Here is a 16,036-nt window from a genome sequence, read left to right on the forward strand (position 1 = left end):
TAGAAAGATGAGGAGGGTAACCGTCTCCCTGTGCTGCGCCCCCAGCCCTGGCCCAGCTCTCCCTTTCTCCATTTACAATAATGTCCCAGGAGCCCAAGTGGTGGCACTGTAAATATATCTCTGCTCATCTTAGAACAGACCACCACAGCCCCACACTCCTGGGAAGTCCTTTTCTCCCGATATGTATTCAGTATGTGCAGCAGAACCCAAATAACAGTGGTCTCACAGGATGGAAGCTTGTGTGTGGCTCCCATGCCAGTGAGGCAGGCAGTTCCAGGGCTGCTAGGGTGGCTCTGCACCACGAGGATGTCCAGGCGTCCAGGTCTCCTTGACCTTCCTTCTTTACTGTCCCTGGGATGTTACCATTGTTGGCATGACCCAAGGTACCTAAGACCATGTTCATGGTCCATGAGCAACCAGGGAAAGCAGGGAAGGAAAAAAGGTTTCTTCCCTTTAAGATCAAAATTATAAAGTTCACATCTGCTTCATCATATTGGCCAGAACTTAATCAAAAGGATACAAGTAGTGGAGATTGAATGGTATTTTTTTTACTTTAATTAATTAATTAATTAATTAATTTAGGCTGCATTGAGTCTTCGCTGCTGGGCTTTCTCTAGTTCCGCTTAGCTGCATTGCAGGGGCTTCTCATTGCGGTGTCTTCTCTTGTTGCGAGAATGGGCTGTAGGCTCACAGGCTTCAGTAGTTGTGGTGCACGGGCTTATTTGCTCCGCGGCATGTGGGATCTTCGCCGACCAGGGATCGAAGCCGTGTCCCCTGCATTGGCAGGCAGATTCTAAACCACTGCGCCATGAGGAAAGTCTCGAATGTGTTTTTATTCTAGGTGACTTTGTCCAGAAAAAGAACTCTATTACTATGGAAGAGAGATGATTTTTGCTATACTTAATTTGTTTTTTTTTTTCTTGCGGTACGCGGGCCTCTCACTGTTGCGGCCTCTCCCATTGCGGAGCACAGGCTCCGGACTCGCAGGCCCAGCGGCCATGGCACACGGGCCCAGCCGCTCCGTGGCATGTGGGTTCTTCCCAAACCGGGGCACGAACCCGTGTCCCCTGCATCGGCAGGCGGACTCTCAACCACTGCGCCACCAGGGAAGCCCTATACTTAAATTTTTTTAAATCAGCAGTGGAGAATTGTTATTATCAATATCTTAAGCTGAGCCAGATTTGTAGTTTAAAAATAGAATAATCTTACAATATATTGCTAATTGATAACAAAATTGCAGATAGAATATGTGATAAATACCACCTGATAAAATGAAATCGCTCTCTATAACACTGTCGAAACTGGTAACAGTTACTGTGTCCAGGGAGGGAATTTGGAAGGGTTTTGGATGGGATGGAGGAAGAAATTTACATTTCACTGTATATCTTCTATGTCATATGATTTTTTTTAACTTTATGCATGTATTAGTAAGTTGAAATCAATGTTGAATGACCAAAGAAAACCCCACACTCATTTAGTAATCATTTACTAGGCGGTTACTAGATGTCAGGCCCTGTGCTGGGTCTCAGTGAGTGACACATCAAGGAACTCACGATGGAGTGAAATGACCTGGCAAATGCAACATAGTCTATAATTAGTTGTTGGGGAAACAGCTTCCAGGAGGGAGGGAGCTGATTGAGAGCATACTGTGTGCCGGGTGTGGTGCCCCCTGCCGGGGACATAAAGAAAGCTAAGGTCTATGCCTTGGTGACCTAAATGTCTCACCCCGATGAGGGTCTGTGCCAGTCCATGACTTCCCAGGAGCCCCACTCTTATCCTGTCCCTGTGTGGGACGTGAGCTGAGGAATGGAGAGACGACCTTGGCCCATTTGGTCCAAAAATTAGTGGAAAGGGTTAGTTAGAGAACACAATTTCCTAATGAAACTGAGTAATCAACACAAGAGAAAATCACTAAGAAATAATCTGGATGAAGGGGAGGAAACCAACAAACTAGAATCACAAGGAGTGACTCTGGGATCCTGTATGAAAGTAAGATGTGAGGAATAGTGGGAGCCCAGGGTTTGCTGGCAGGATGACACAGGGAAGAAAATGTGGGTGACTTTAGTGACAGCACTTTCCTAGAGGTGTAGGAGGTTTGAAAAGTAACCGGGCAATTATTCAGAGCGGACCCTCTCAGATTCCCACAGACCTGGAGAGAAACCTTTCCGATGAAAACATTGATTCTTGTATCCAGGTCGGTGCCCAGATAAACACAAGTCAGTTCTGCAGATCATCCTGCCTGAGGCGGACCCACAGTGACAATGACTGTTCAGTGACTGTGCAATCCGTGTGTGAACACGACCAGGGCAGAGTCCTCACTACCTCGTGCTCCTGCTTCTCTGACCTGGAATGTCCCAGTGCAGACAGACTCTGAGATGCTACCCAAGGATCCCTGCCTCCTGGGGTTCACACCTTGTGGCTCTCTGCCCCTGAGTGTGGGTGGGACCTGTGACTTGCTTCTGACCAATAGAATATGACAACGGGGATGTCACTCCTGAGATTAGATCATAGAAGAGCAAGACCCCATCTTGCTGGCTGACTTTCCACTGTCTTCACTGCTTGCAAGCTCTGAGGAAGGAAGCAGCCGCGTTGGCAAGTCCTACATGGCAGGAAATTAAGGTCAGCCTCCTGTCGACATGCAGCAGAAGTCTGAGGCTGCCAGTGTAACAGCCCACAAGAAACTACTCAGTCTTCTTCCCTAAGCCAACGCTTTCCTTCCCTTGGTGACAGACATTCTGCTTTCTCTTTAGCAGCGTAATGTCAGCTTCTCTGTCTATCCTAGTTGCTGTCCTCTCAGTTCATCCAGGAGGCCCCAGAAGGGAGCAGCAGGTAGGGTGGGAGGAAGTGCTGGTGAGCAGGGCTGTGGCCAGACCCCTCCTCATGTGTCACCTTGGACAGCAGATGTTCCCAGGAAGTCAGCTGGCAGAAAAGCAGTCGGGGCAGCAGGGATGGGAAGGAGATGCGTGAGCACCCCTGTGACTCTCAGGCCCACGAGGGGCCGTGGTTTCAGGCTGTGGAATAACACAGTGATGAGTAAACTCTGCATGGGCCCTGCTGGTCGTCACCCTTCAGCATCTGGAAAGCCTACTCACACACAGATGTGACCCTCACTTCCCCCAACCTCCGGCAAACACACTCCAGCAGCCAATGGAGAACCAACTCTCCTGTCACTTCAGACCCCATGGACACACCTATAGGGAGTGTGAGAAACGCAATAGACTCCCAGCCAGTCTCAGAGCCCAGAGCGGACAGGGAAGCTGTCAGAGCCCCCAGAGGAGGTGACCCTTAGTGAGGCTGGTGAACAGTGTATGGGAGTCAACACAGCAGAGTGAGTACAGACCTGGGCGCAGCAGTCAGACCGCTTCTTTAGTCATGGCTCAGCCATTGAGAGCCAGCCAAGCTCTCTGAGGCCTCAGTTTCCTTGTCTGTAAAATGGGGTTGATAGCTGTCCCTATCTCAGAGGACTCTGATGAGATTTAAATGATTTGCTTCATGTAAGTCCCTTAAAATGGTATCTGACACATTTATTAAGGCAAAATCCTGGGGAGGAAGAGAGTCCACGCATGCAGCTCCTGTTTCTTTCTTCCGAGAGGACGAGGACCACTTCTCCCCAACACTCATCACCTCAGCCTCTTCTTACTCATGTGCAGATGGAGAGCTGTCCTGTCTCTTACATCCCCTGAGGTGGGAGGGGCACCTGGAGAAGGCCAGGGTGGGGGCCAGGATGAGGACGCATCAGAGCAATGCACACCCGCACACCACAAAAACACACATACACATACAAAGGCCCACACATGCTTGTGTACACTCACCCACACACATATACACAGACATCCACACACATTTCTATCCGCATGTGAACACACACAGACAGACACACATGCAGGTTACACTCTCCCTTCAGATTTGCCAGTTCATTGTAGGACTGGTCTTAATACTACTTCATCTTTGTAAAAAAAATTTAGGATCCTGCTGGAGACCAACCTGAGAATTTTTGTCCCACTAGAAAGAGACCCATTCCCCAGGCAATGTGGTACTTTCTGGGCCTCATGTGGCCCTGCTCCTGGAACCCTCACAGAGGAGAAGGGGAGCTGAACTTAGATCAAGGTCCAGGAGTCCAAAGGCAGCCACGTACACTGGCCGGACCTGGAACAGGGGCTCGGGGGATCCAGCAGGTCCCCAGCCTCCCAGCTCACCTGCACTTCCTCAGCTGGCCTCCCACCAGCCAGGGTCCCTCCAGGCTTTGCTGCGCAACAGGATGTCTGCACGTTGGCTGCAGAAGTCACGAGCACAGGAGCTGCAGTTCAAGCCCTGAGGCAAGAGACCCTTGGGTCAGAACCATGAAACCCAGAATCCCTTCCTAAGCTGAGCTCTTGTTGTTCTAGAGCACAGTTCTTGCAGGCAAAGTTCGACCCATCTAAACTCCTGCAAACACAACCCCACTGACAGCAGCTGCAAGGAGAACCTGGCCAGCAAATGCTCCCTTGACGGGGATGTTGGGCTGGGAAGACGGCTTTGAGGAGGAAAGGAGAGGGAGGGGCCCTGACCTCACACCTGAGCCCTGACCCTGCTGAATGTCCCCAGAAGGGCTCCTACTTCCCTGAGAAGGTTCCCCCTCAGATCCCTCCACACCGGACCTCAGGAAGAGGGGTTCAGGCAGCCCCTGGTGCTGCACGTGGCACGTGTGTCTCTGCTCGTCTCCAGAAGGCAACACCAGGGCCGCCCACTTCTGGAACGTTCTGTCCTCTGAAGGCCTGGTCTCTACAGGCTCCACGGCCTGGGTCTGGTCCTCCTCACCACACTGCCAGGTTAGGGTGACCTCTGAGGGTGCAAGCCCAGGGCCTAAGATCTCAGGGTGCCCTCTCCGTCAGGGCTGGGATGGTGTGTCGTCTGTGCTCTGGAGGCTCTGGTAGACAAAGCAGGGAGGGCCCAGGCAGGGGCTTGCTGAGTAGCATCGACTCCAAAGATCAAGACACCATAACTCCTGATGGTTTGGCTGCCAACCAGCACAAGGCAGGGACCGTCCTATAGGCAGCGGGTGAAGGGAACGAGCACTAGACAGCCAGGTCCAGGACACGGAGGTGAGAACTCTGTCCAACATTCTCCTCCAGGATAAGATCCTCTTCAAGGACTCCCCTGCCTCTTTTTTTTGTTTTGTTTTCCTGTCAGTGGTGTGCAGGGTTTTTTCTAATAGTTTTATGTTTCATAGTTTTTAAACCTTGTGACCAGACAAGTTTTTTGCCATTTCTACCACTCTCCACTTATTGAGGCTTTCTGTATTGTACGTTGTAAACTTTTGGACAGTTCCAAACATTTGAAAAGAAGGTACATTCTCTGTGTTCTTGGAATAGGATTTGCTATATCTCCATGAAGTTTTTCTTAGTAGTTTTGTTATTTAGGTATTTTGTATTGACACTTATTTTTTGACTTCTTGATATGTTATGGACTAGAAGAAATCACTCAAAGATTCCTATTAGCAATGAGTTTTTGCCCATTTTACTTGTATTCCTATAGTTTTTGCTTGTTATATTTTAATACATTTTTTCTGTATGACCTTTAAGGAGAGTTATATCTTAATTGTGGATTATAATTTTCTTAGTAACATAAAACACCCTCTGTTGTCTCACTTAATAATTTTTTGCTTTGAATACAATCCTGTTCGAAAATAAGATCAAGACGTCAGATTTCTTTCATTTCGTATTTAGCTTACACATCTCTGCCCAGCACTTCCTTAATTTTAACTTTAAAGCTTTAAAAAATGTATATTTAGGGGCTTCCCTGGTGGCGCAGTGGTTGAGAGTCCGCCTGCTGATGCAGGGGACACGGGTTTGTGCCCTGGTCCGGGAGGATCCCACATGCCGCGGAGCGGCTGGGCCCGTGAGCCATGGCCGCTGAGCCTGCACGGGCGGAGCCTGTGCTCCGCAACGGGAGAGGCCACAACAGTAAGAGGCCCACGTACCGAATAAAAAAGAAAATTTAATTTAAAGAATACTGGGAGAATGAATCTAAAAGAGGTATCTTTGAGAGTGGAGAGAAATAGTATTGTCTAGGACTAGAAGTTTAGGGCTTAGTTTAAAAACAGGGAATATGCCCGAAGGAACTCTTTAATGAAGCACCAGGTGGGTTCAGCAGATGTTGGCCGGGATACTTACATGAACCACTTTAGACTGGACAGCTCTGGGTGTCTCCTGAATTGATTTCTCTATTTCACTTGAGTTTTCACAGTGCTTTGTCACCTTCTAAAATTATATTAGCCAACAGTAAGAGAATTTAACCTAGAAGATGTGGTGTCAGAATTGCTTACTGTCCTTTGGTACTTTTATTCCAGGAAAATTGATGAGGGATCTGGAATATAAAACAAGTGAGCATCTGGAGGGGATAGTGGCTGAAGTTTGCTAATTGCAGCTTTCCTATGAAGCTCCATTACTTATGGGTCAGTTCTTTCGTTTTAAAGAGGAAGGTCTTCGTGTGACTAATGTATCCAAATTCTTTATCCCGAGAATTCAGATTTCAAACCCACAAACCTTTCCCCAGATTTGTGCAGCTGCAGTGATCTCAGTCCTTACCGTTTTGCCCTCTCAAGTCTCATCATACTGCCTGTGCCCTTGAATTTTCTGTGTTCTCTTCATTTTCCAGATATGGTTGCTAATAGTATGAGGTCACAAGCAGTTTCTGGCCTGCTCCCCTGAGGAGTCCACCCCCATTGTCATAAAGGCCCCATAACCTATGGGATAAATCTCAATTGCTGTCTTTTGTGATGCCACACCTTTATCCCCTTGTCCCCACAGTGAGGATCATCCTGAATTCCCAGACAGCCAATGGCTACCTCTCAGTGTTTCCAAATGGGAAGAGCATGATATTCACTGGCTTGTGAATGAACACATAGCAGCATGGTCAGCGATTTGATCCGGAGCCTGGTGTGCTGGGCAGTAAGGGCTTCACGCAGGGCAAAGTGCATCAGGAAGTGACAGTGGACAGGATCTGGTGGGGAGCAGGGGAGGAAGAAGAAGCAGTGAAATACGGGGGTGGAAGCAGAGGTGTGTTTGGCAGTAGCTATCTTGGTGGATTTCTAGGCATCCCTGATGGGTCTAGTTCTCCTGGATATAGAGGTGAGAAGGAGCAGTCGGAGGGGAATGGTCGCAGGACAATGGAATGTGGCCAGAATTCTGCCTGCTGAGGGCAGCAGGAGAGTCAGTGGTGAGAAGAGGGTTTCTCAGCTTCACCCCCGAGGAGGGGTTCTGGACTCCGCAGCTGTCTTCAGCTGGGGTCTATATACGCACCGGCCCTGAGCCTTGCCAGATCCTGTCCTACTGTCCAAGGCTGACTGGAGCTGCTCTGGATTATGATGGTGGGAAGGTAACCTTTACCAATGCCAGAACTCAAGAGTTTCCCTATGAATTCTCAGCTTCCTTCACTGGGAGAATTTCCTCTTTCCTGTGGCTTGACTGCATGAGATCCAGACTTACGCTGAGACCCTGAGAGGAGACCTCCTGGGCACAGCCCTGGGTGTTTGCATTGATCCTCTGCTCCTTTACCTCATTCCCAACTCGCTGCCTCAGCTGGGTGGTCCTGCTGGGTTTCTGAATGCGCTTAGATGACTGGAGCCTTACGGTAGTCAGGACTCTCTTGTCCTCACCGCTTTGTCTCTAAAATGGGAGTAGTAACGCTTGATCTGCTTTCTCTACAAGGGAATGGTTGAAATGTCTTTAAAGTACTTATTAAAATGCGTGTTAATTATTAATTTTTCTCTTCAGTTGACTTTGATTTGGTTCTTCACCTGCCACTGAGATAAAGGTATGAGAACGAGTGACTATATCATAGGACTGCAGCCGCTGCCACGAATAGGAATTGATTACAACAACCATATCCATTTCTAGAGCACCTTTTCTGTCACATAATTTCTCCTGCCATCCTTCTAAGCAGCTGAGGAAACAGTAAATGTTTTGCAACTCATACCTGCTTACCATTGATACATTATGAGACTTGAGCTATCTGGAGTGGGAATTGGTTTATTTCTTTCTGCTATGCTCTGATAATTTTTGCATTAATAAGGCGGGAGTGCAAGCCATGTGAGGTTCAGGTGTATATGAGTTTTTGGAGGTCACTTGGACCTGAAGTTCAGTCTTATGTCAGCTGTGTTTTGAGGTGGTAGAAATAGATACTTAGCTTAATATTAAATTAGTAGTCTTAAGTATAAGCAGCAGAAAACAAACTTGGCTAATTTTAGAGAAAGGGAAACTTATTAAACATTACTGGGGCTTGTAGAGTGTAAAGAGGAAGGGATATGTGTGCCTACCTGCTTGCAAATTCTGCCCCAAGAGAGCTGGGAGTCAGTGTGGGCGCTGCAGTGAGAGAGAGGAGCAGTTGGGGGGGTCGCAGGGGTTGAGAGGATGGTTGGGGTTGGCGGAACCTAAACAGAACATACCACACATGAGGACAAGATAGTGGAGAGCGGGTGTGATCTGGTGGGGAGCAGAGGAGGAAGAAGTAATGAACACACACAGGGGTCGAGCCAGAGCTGGGTTTGGCAGCAGCTATCTTGGTGGATTCATAGACCCAGCTGATGGGTATAGTTCTCCTGGACATAGACATGAGAATGAAGAGTTGAGGAGGGAATGGTCTCAGGAAATTAGTGGATAGAACAGACCGTAGTTCTTCATGTAAGTAACTCCTAAAGAAAAATCTGGCATAAGTGCACCAGATTGCCAGAGAATAGGATGCCTGCCTGTGCCCCAGCACATTAAAGGTTAGGAAAGCGTGCTTTTGGCTTCTGTAACGAGAGGTGGTCTCATCAAGACTCACGTAGTTTAGCATTCTCAAGACATGGGAGCAGATGCTAGTTGCCTAAGAAGAACGTCCCTTATTTAAATTGCTGTGTTCAAGAGATGTGGGTATACTTGCTCTGATAGCTCAGTTGTATAAGAATGTTTTATCAAAAAAATATGACCAAACAACAGAAGATTCCTATAACTGTATCTATCAATACAAGCAAGTACAAGTCGAGTGCTGACGTTGTATGTTCAGATCCTCATTATAGAAGGGACAAAGCAACGTGCAAACAGATTTTTTCTATATGGTGAGTGGCCAAAGGTTTTAACTATTATATTCAATGACAGTGCAGTCCATGTTTCACTTACAGGACTGAAGGGAACAGATTTTATAGGTTAAGGTTGTAGATAGAGGATGTTGCAGTGCTTTTGGTTAGAAGTAATTATGAGATGAAATGTGAGGAATTACTAAAGAACAGGGTCAGAATTTAGCAAGACAGTGTTGAAACTGTTCCTCTTTAGAATGTTTCTTAAGTCAACGATTAATGTTAATAAGATACTTAATAGACAGATAAATAGAAAAAAAGACAGAAAAAAGAAGCCAAGAAAAGAAATTATGTCTGATAGTAGAACCACAGGAAGAGTCCTCTGGGGATTCCAGATTCTGTGCCAAGAGAGTGACTCTGAGGGCCCGTCCTCTCTCAGGACAACTAAGGCATCCAGTCTCTCCAGGTATGGAGGGGAAGACAATCCCCGAAGTAACTGATTAGCAGTTCCCTTTGACCCCGGCGGCAGCAATGGGCACTATACTCTGGGTGACTTTCTCTCTCTCAGGCCTTGCTCTCTGCCTCACCCTCAATCTGTCTGGAGGTCTGACTCCAGCTTTTCTGAGTTACTCGGCCTGCACACAGGTCAGGACCGGATGTGGTGTTCTCCAACCCAGAAACCTGGAGCCTCTTACTCTGAGTTGTCTCAACCTGAACTTACAGCTATCCAAGGAACAGGAGATTGTCGCAGACCTCACGTCCAGGCTGGTGTCTTTGTCGCCCCAACTCAACTGTCCTGTCTGTTCCCAGGATGGTCACATGAGTGCTGCTGGAGTGTCCCATGAGGGTTGCAAGATGTCTGAATTTTCTGATTCATTCTCTCAGATTCCCCCAAAGACACAGGCAACCCACCACTCTATCTCTGACCGTGAGGTCACCCTAAGAACCTGGGCCCTGGGCTTCTACCTTGTGGAATAACACTGATCTGGCAGCATGATGGGGAGAACCCAACTCATGGCACAGAGCTTCTAGATAGAGAAAAATATACCATGATAACACTAGTCTAATGAAAGCAAGAGTAGCTATATTAATTTCAGACACAGCAGACTTCAACACATGGAAGGTTATCAGAAACAGCAAGAAAGGCGTCACATACTGATAAAAGAGTCAATTCTCCAAAAAGACATAACAATCTTTAATGTGAATGCACCTAACAACAGAGGGTCAAACGATGTGAGGCAAAAACTGATAGAATTGATAAGACAAATAGATGAATCCAATCTTTTAGTTGGAGACTTCAACATCCCTCTCTCAGAAATGGACAGAGCAAGCAGGCAGAAAATCAGCAAGGACATAATTGAACTCAAAACACTATCAATCAACTGGATATAATCAATATCTATAGACTACTTCAGCCAACAACAGCAGAATACACAGTCTTCTCAAGCTCACATTAAACATTCACAAAGATACACCACATTCTGGGCCATAATTCACACCTCAACAAAATTTTTTTAAAATAAATTTATTTATGTTATTTCTGGCTGCGTTGGGTCTTCCTTGCTGTGCACGGGCTTTCTCTAGTTGCAGCAAGCGGAGGGCACACTTCATTGTGGTGCACGGGCTTCTCATTGTGGTGGCTTCTCTTGTTGCAGAGCACGGGCTCTAGGCACACAAGCTTCAATAGTTCTGGCTCACGGGCTCGAGAGTGCAGGCTCAGTAGTTGTGGCACACGGGCTTACTTGCTCCTCGGCATGTGGGATCTTTCCAGACCAGGGATCGAACCCGTGTCCCCTGCATTGGCAGGCGGATTCTTAACCACTGCTCCACCAGGGAAGTCCCCACTTAACAAATTTGGAAGATTAGAAGTCATACAGAGCCTAAACCAAGATGGAGGAGTAGAAGGACGTGCTCTCACTCCCTCTTTGAGAATACCAGAATCACAACTAGCTGCTGGACAATCACTGACAGGAAGACACTGGAACTCACCAAAACAGATATCCCACATCCAAAGACAAAGGAGAAGCCACAATAAGATGGTAGGAGGGACACAATCACAGCAAAATCAAATCCCATAACCGCTGGGTGGGTGACTCACAGACTGGAGAACACTTATACCACAGAAGTCCACCCACTGGATTGAAGGTTCTGAGCCCCACATCAGGCTTCTCAACCTGGGGTTCCGGCAATGGGAGGAGGAATTCCTACAGAAACAGACTTTGAAGTCTAGTGGGATTTGATTGCAGGACTTTGACAGGACTGGGGGAAACAGAGTCTCCACTCCTGCAGGGCACACACAAAGTGATGTGTGCATCAGGACCTGGGGGAAGGAGCAATGACCCCATAAGAGACTGAACCCGACCTACCTGCTAATGTTGGAGGGTCTCCTGCAGAGGCGGGGGATGGCTGTGGCTCACCATGGGGACAAGAACACTGGTAGCAGAAGTTCTGGCAAGTATTCCTTGCCATGAGCCCTCCCAGAGTCTGCCATTAGCCCTACCAAAGAGCCCAGGTAGGCTCCAGTGTTGGGTTGCCTCAGGCCAAACAACCAACAGGGAGGGAACCCAGCCCCACCCATCAGCAGTCAAGGGGACTAAAGATTTACTGAGCTCTGCCCACCAGAGCAACACCCAGCTCTACCCACCACCACTCCCTCCCATCAGGAAACCTGCACAAGCCTCTTAGTCAGACTCATCCACCAGAGGGCAGACAGCAGAAACAAGAAGAACTACAATCCTGAAGCCTGTGGAACAAAAACCACATTCACAGAAAGATAGACAAGACGAAAAGGCAGAGGGCTATATACCAGATGAAGGAACAAGATAAAACCCCAGAAAAACAACTAAATGAAGTGGAGATAGGCAACCTTCCAGAAAAAGAAGTCAGAATAATGATAGTGAAGATGATCCAGGACCTCGGAAAAAGAATGGAGGCAAAGATCGAGAAGATGCAAGAAATGTTTAACAAAGACATAGAAGAATTAAAGAACAACAAAAAGAGATGAACAATACAATAACGGAAATGAAAACTACACTAGAAGGAATCAATAGCAGAATAACTGAGGCAGAAGAACGGTTAAGTGACGTGGAAGACAGAATGGTGGAATTCACTGCTGCAAAACTGAATAAAGAAAAAAGAATGAAAAGAAATGAAGACAGCCTAAGAGACCTCTGGGACAATATTAAATGCAACAACATTCGCATTATAGGGGTCCCAGAAGGAGAAGAGAGAGAGAAAGGACCCGAGAAAATATTTGAAGAGATTATAGTCAAAAACTTCCCTAACATGGGAAACGAAATAGCCACCAAAGTCCAGGAAGCGCTGTGAGTCTCCTGTAGGAGAAACACAAGGAGAAACATGCCAAGACACATAGTAATCAAACGGGTAAAAATTAAAGACAAAGAAAAATTATTGAAAGCAGCAAGGGAAAAATGACAAATAACATACAAGGTAACTCCCATAAGGTTAACAGCTGATTTCTCAGCAGAAACTCTGCAAGTCAGAAGGGAGTGCCATGATATATGTAAAGTGATGAAAGGGAAGAGCCTACAACCAAGATTACACTACCCGGCAAGCATCTCATTCAGATTCAATGCAGAAATCAAAAGCTTTACAGACAAGCAAAACCTAAGAGAATTCAGCACCACCAAACCAGCTCTACAACAAATGCTAAAGGAACTTCTCTAAGTGGGAAACACAAGAGAAGAAAAGGACCAACAAAAACAAACCCCAAAAAATTAAGAAAATTGCCATAGGAACATACAAATCAATAATTGCCTTAAACGTGAATGGATTAAATGCTCCAACCAAAAGACACAGGCTTGCTGAATGGATACGAAAACAAGAACACATATATGTTGTCTACAAGAGACCCACTTCAGAACTAGGGACACATACAGACTGAAAGCGAGGGGATGGAAAAAAGATATTCCATGCAAATGGAAATCAAAAGAAAGCGGGAGTAGCAATATTCATATCAGATAAAATCGACTTTAAAATAAAGAATGTTACAAGAGACAAGGAAGGACACTACATCATGATCAAGGGACCAATCCAAGAAGAAGATATAACAATTATAAATATATATGCACCCAACATAAGAGCACCTCAATAAATAAGGCAACTGCTAACAGCTGTAAGAGAGGAAGTCAACAGTAACACAATAATAGTGGGGGACTTTAACACCTCATTTACACCAATGGACATATCATCCAAAATGAAAATAAATAAGGAAACAAAGCTTTAAATGACACAATAGACCAGTTAGATTTAATTGATATTTATAGGACATTCCATGCAAAAACAACAGATTACACTTTCTTCTCAAGTGCTCACGGAACATTCTCCAGGATAGATCACATCTTGGGTCACAAATCAAGCCTCAGTAAATTTAAGAAAATTGAAAGCATATCAAGCATCTTTTCTGACCACAACACTATGAGATTAGAAATGAATTACAGGGGAAAAAATGTAAAAGACACAAACACATGGAGGCTAAACACTACATTGCTAAATAACCAAGAGATCACTGAAAAAATCAAAGAGGACATCAAAAAATACCTAGAGACAAATGACAATGAAAACACGACAATCCAAAACCTATGGGATGCAGCAAAAGCAGTTCTAAGAGGGAAGTTTATAGCTATACAAGCCTAACTCAAGAAACAATAAAAATCTCAAATAAATAATCTAACCTTACACCTAAAGGAACTAGAGAAAGAAGAACAAACAAAACCCAAAGTTAGCAGAAGGAAAGAAATCATAAAGATCAGAGCAGAAATAAATGAAATAGAAAAAAAGAAAAGAATAGCAAAGATCAATAAAACTAAAAGCTGGTTCTTTGAGAAGATAAACAAAATCGATAAACCATTAGCCAGACTCATCAAGAAAAAGAGGGAGAGGACTCACACCAATAACATTAGAAATGAAAAAAGAGTAGCTACAACAGACACTGCAGAAATATAAAGCATCCTAGGAGACTACTACAAGCAACTCTATGCCAATAAAATGGACAACCTGGAAGAAATGGACAAATTCTTAGAAAGGTATAACCTTCCAAGACTGAACTAGGAAGAAATAGAAAATATGAACAGACCAATCACAAGTAAGGAAATTGAAACTGTGATTAAAAGTCTTCCAACAAACAAAAGCCCAGGACCAGATGGCTTCCCAGGTGAATTCTATCAAAAATTTAGAGAAGAGCTAACACTCATCCTTCTCAAACTCTTCCAAAAAATTGTGGAGGAAGATGCACTTCCACACTCATTCTGTGAGGCCACCATCACCCTGATAGCAAAACTAGACAAAGATACTACAAAAAAAGAATATTACCGGCCAATATCACTGATGAATATAGATGCAAAAATCCTCAACAAAATACTAGCAAACAGAATCCAACAACACATTAAAAGGATCATACACCATGATCAAGTGGGATTTATCCCAGGGATGCAAGGATTCTTCAATACATGAAATCAATCAATGTGACACACCATAATAAACAAATTGAAGAATAAGAACCATACGATCATCTCAATAGATGCAGAAAAAGCTTTTGACAAAATTCAACACAGCACCCTTTATGATAAAAACTCTCCAGAAAGTGGGCATAGAGGGAACCTACCTCAACATAATAAAGACCATATACAACAAACCCACAGGAAACATCATTCTCAATGGTGAAAACCTGAGAGCATTTCCTCTAAGATCAGGAAAAAGACAAGGATGTCCACTCTCACTGCTATTATTCAACATAGTTTTGGAAGTCCTAGCCCCGGCAATCAGAGAAGAAAAAGGAATACAAATTGGAAAAGAAGAAGTAAAACTGTCACTGTTTGCCAATGACAGGATACTATACATAGAGAATCCTAAAGATGCCACCAGAAAACTACTAGAGCTAATCAATGAATTTGGTAAAGTTACAGGATACAAAATTAATACACAGAAATCTCTTGCATTCCTATACAATACTGATGAAAAATCTGAAAGAGAAATTAAGGAAACACTCCCATTTACCATTGCAACAAAATGAATAAAATACCTAGGAATATACCTACCTAGGGAGACAAATATACCTACCTAGGGAGACAAAAGACCTGTATGCAGAAAACTATAAGACACTGATGAAAGAAATTAAAGATGATGGCAACAGATGGAGAGAAATACCATGTTCTTGAATTGGAAGAATCAATATTGTGAAAATGACTATACTACCCAAAGCAATCTACAGATTCAATGCAATCCCTATCAAATTACCAGTGGCATTTTTTACAGAACTAGAACAAAACATCTTAAAATTTGTATGGAGACACAAAAGACCCCCAATAGCCAAAGCAGACTTGAGGGGAAAAAACGGAGCTGGAGGAATCAGACCCCCTGACTTCAGACTATACTACAAAGCTACAGTAATCAAGACAATATGGTACTGGCACAAACACAGAAACACAGATCAACGGAACAAGATAGGAAGCCCAGAGGTAAGCCTTGAGGGAGGAGATATGGCGATATATGTATACATATAGCTGATTCACTTTGTTATACTGCAGAAACTAACACACCACTGTAAAGCAATTATACTCCAATAAAGATGTTAAAAAGAAAAATGGGGCTGGGACAACTGGACGTGCACATGCGAAAAAATAAACAGAATCTAGATGTAGACCTTACACCCTTCACAAAATTTAAATCAAAATGGACCACAGACCTAAAGGTAAAATGCAAAAGTGTAAAACACCTAGAAGTAACATAGAAGGAAACGTAGATTACCTTGAGTATGGCAGTGACTTTTTAGATAAAACACCAAAGACACAATCCATAAAAGAAACAAGTGATAAGCTGGACTTCATTGAAATGAAAAATATCTGCTCACAGAAAGGCAATGTCAAGAGACTGAGAAGACAAGACACAGACTGGGATAAAAATTTGCAAAAGACGCATCTGATAAAGAACTCTTATTCAAAATAGGCAAAGAACACTTAAACCTCAACAATAAGAAAACAGTCT

The 16,036-nt window shown here is 44.7% G+C and overlaps 1 pseudogene across 1 annotated transcript in view; it reads left to right on the forward strand.

Moving 5' to 3' along the window:
* Positions 1-16,036, forward strand: part of LOC309828037 (tripartite motif-containing protein 26-like) — a 105,748-nt pseudogene that overhangs the window by 53,828 nt on the left and 35,884 nt on the right. The window contains exon 8 of the transcript in view: positions 6,329-6,361. The product of the transcript in view is annotated as a tripartite motif-containing protein 26-like (transcript). The remainder of the gene's footprint in view (positions 1-6,328; positions 6,362-16,036) is intronic.

This window comes from Grampus griseus (assembly GCF_964374135.1).
Source record: "Grampus griseus genome assembly, chromosome: 10".
NCBI lineage: Eukaryota > Metazoa > Chordata > Mammalia > Artiodactyla > Delphinidae > Grampus > Grampus griseus.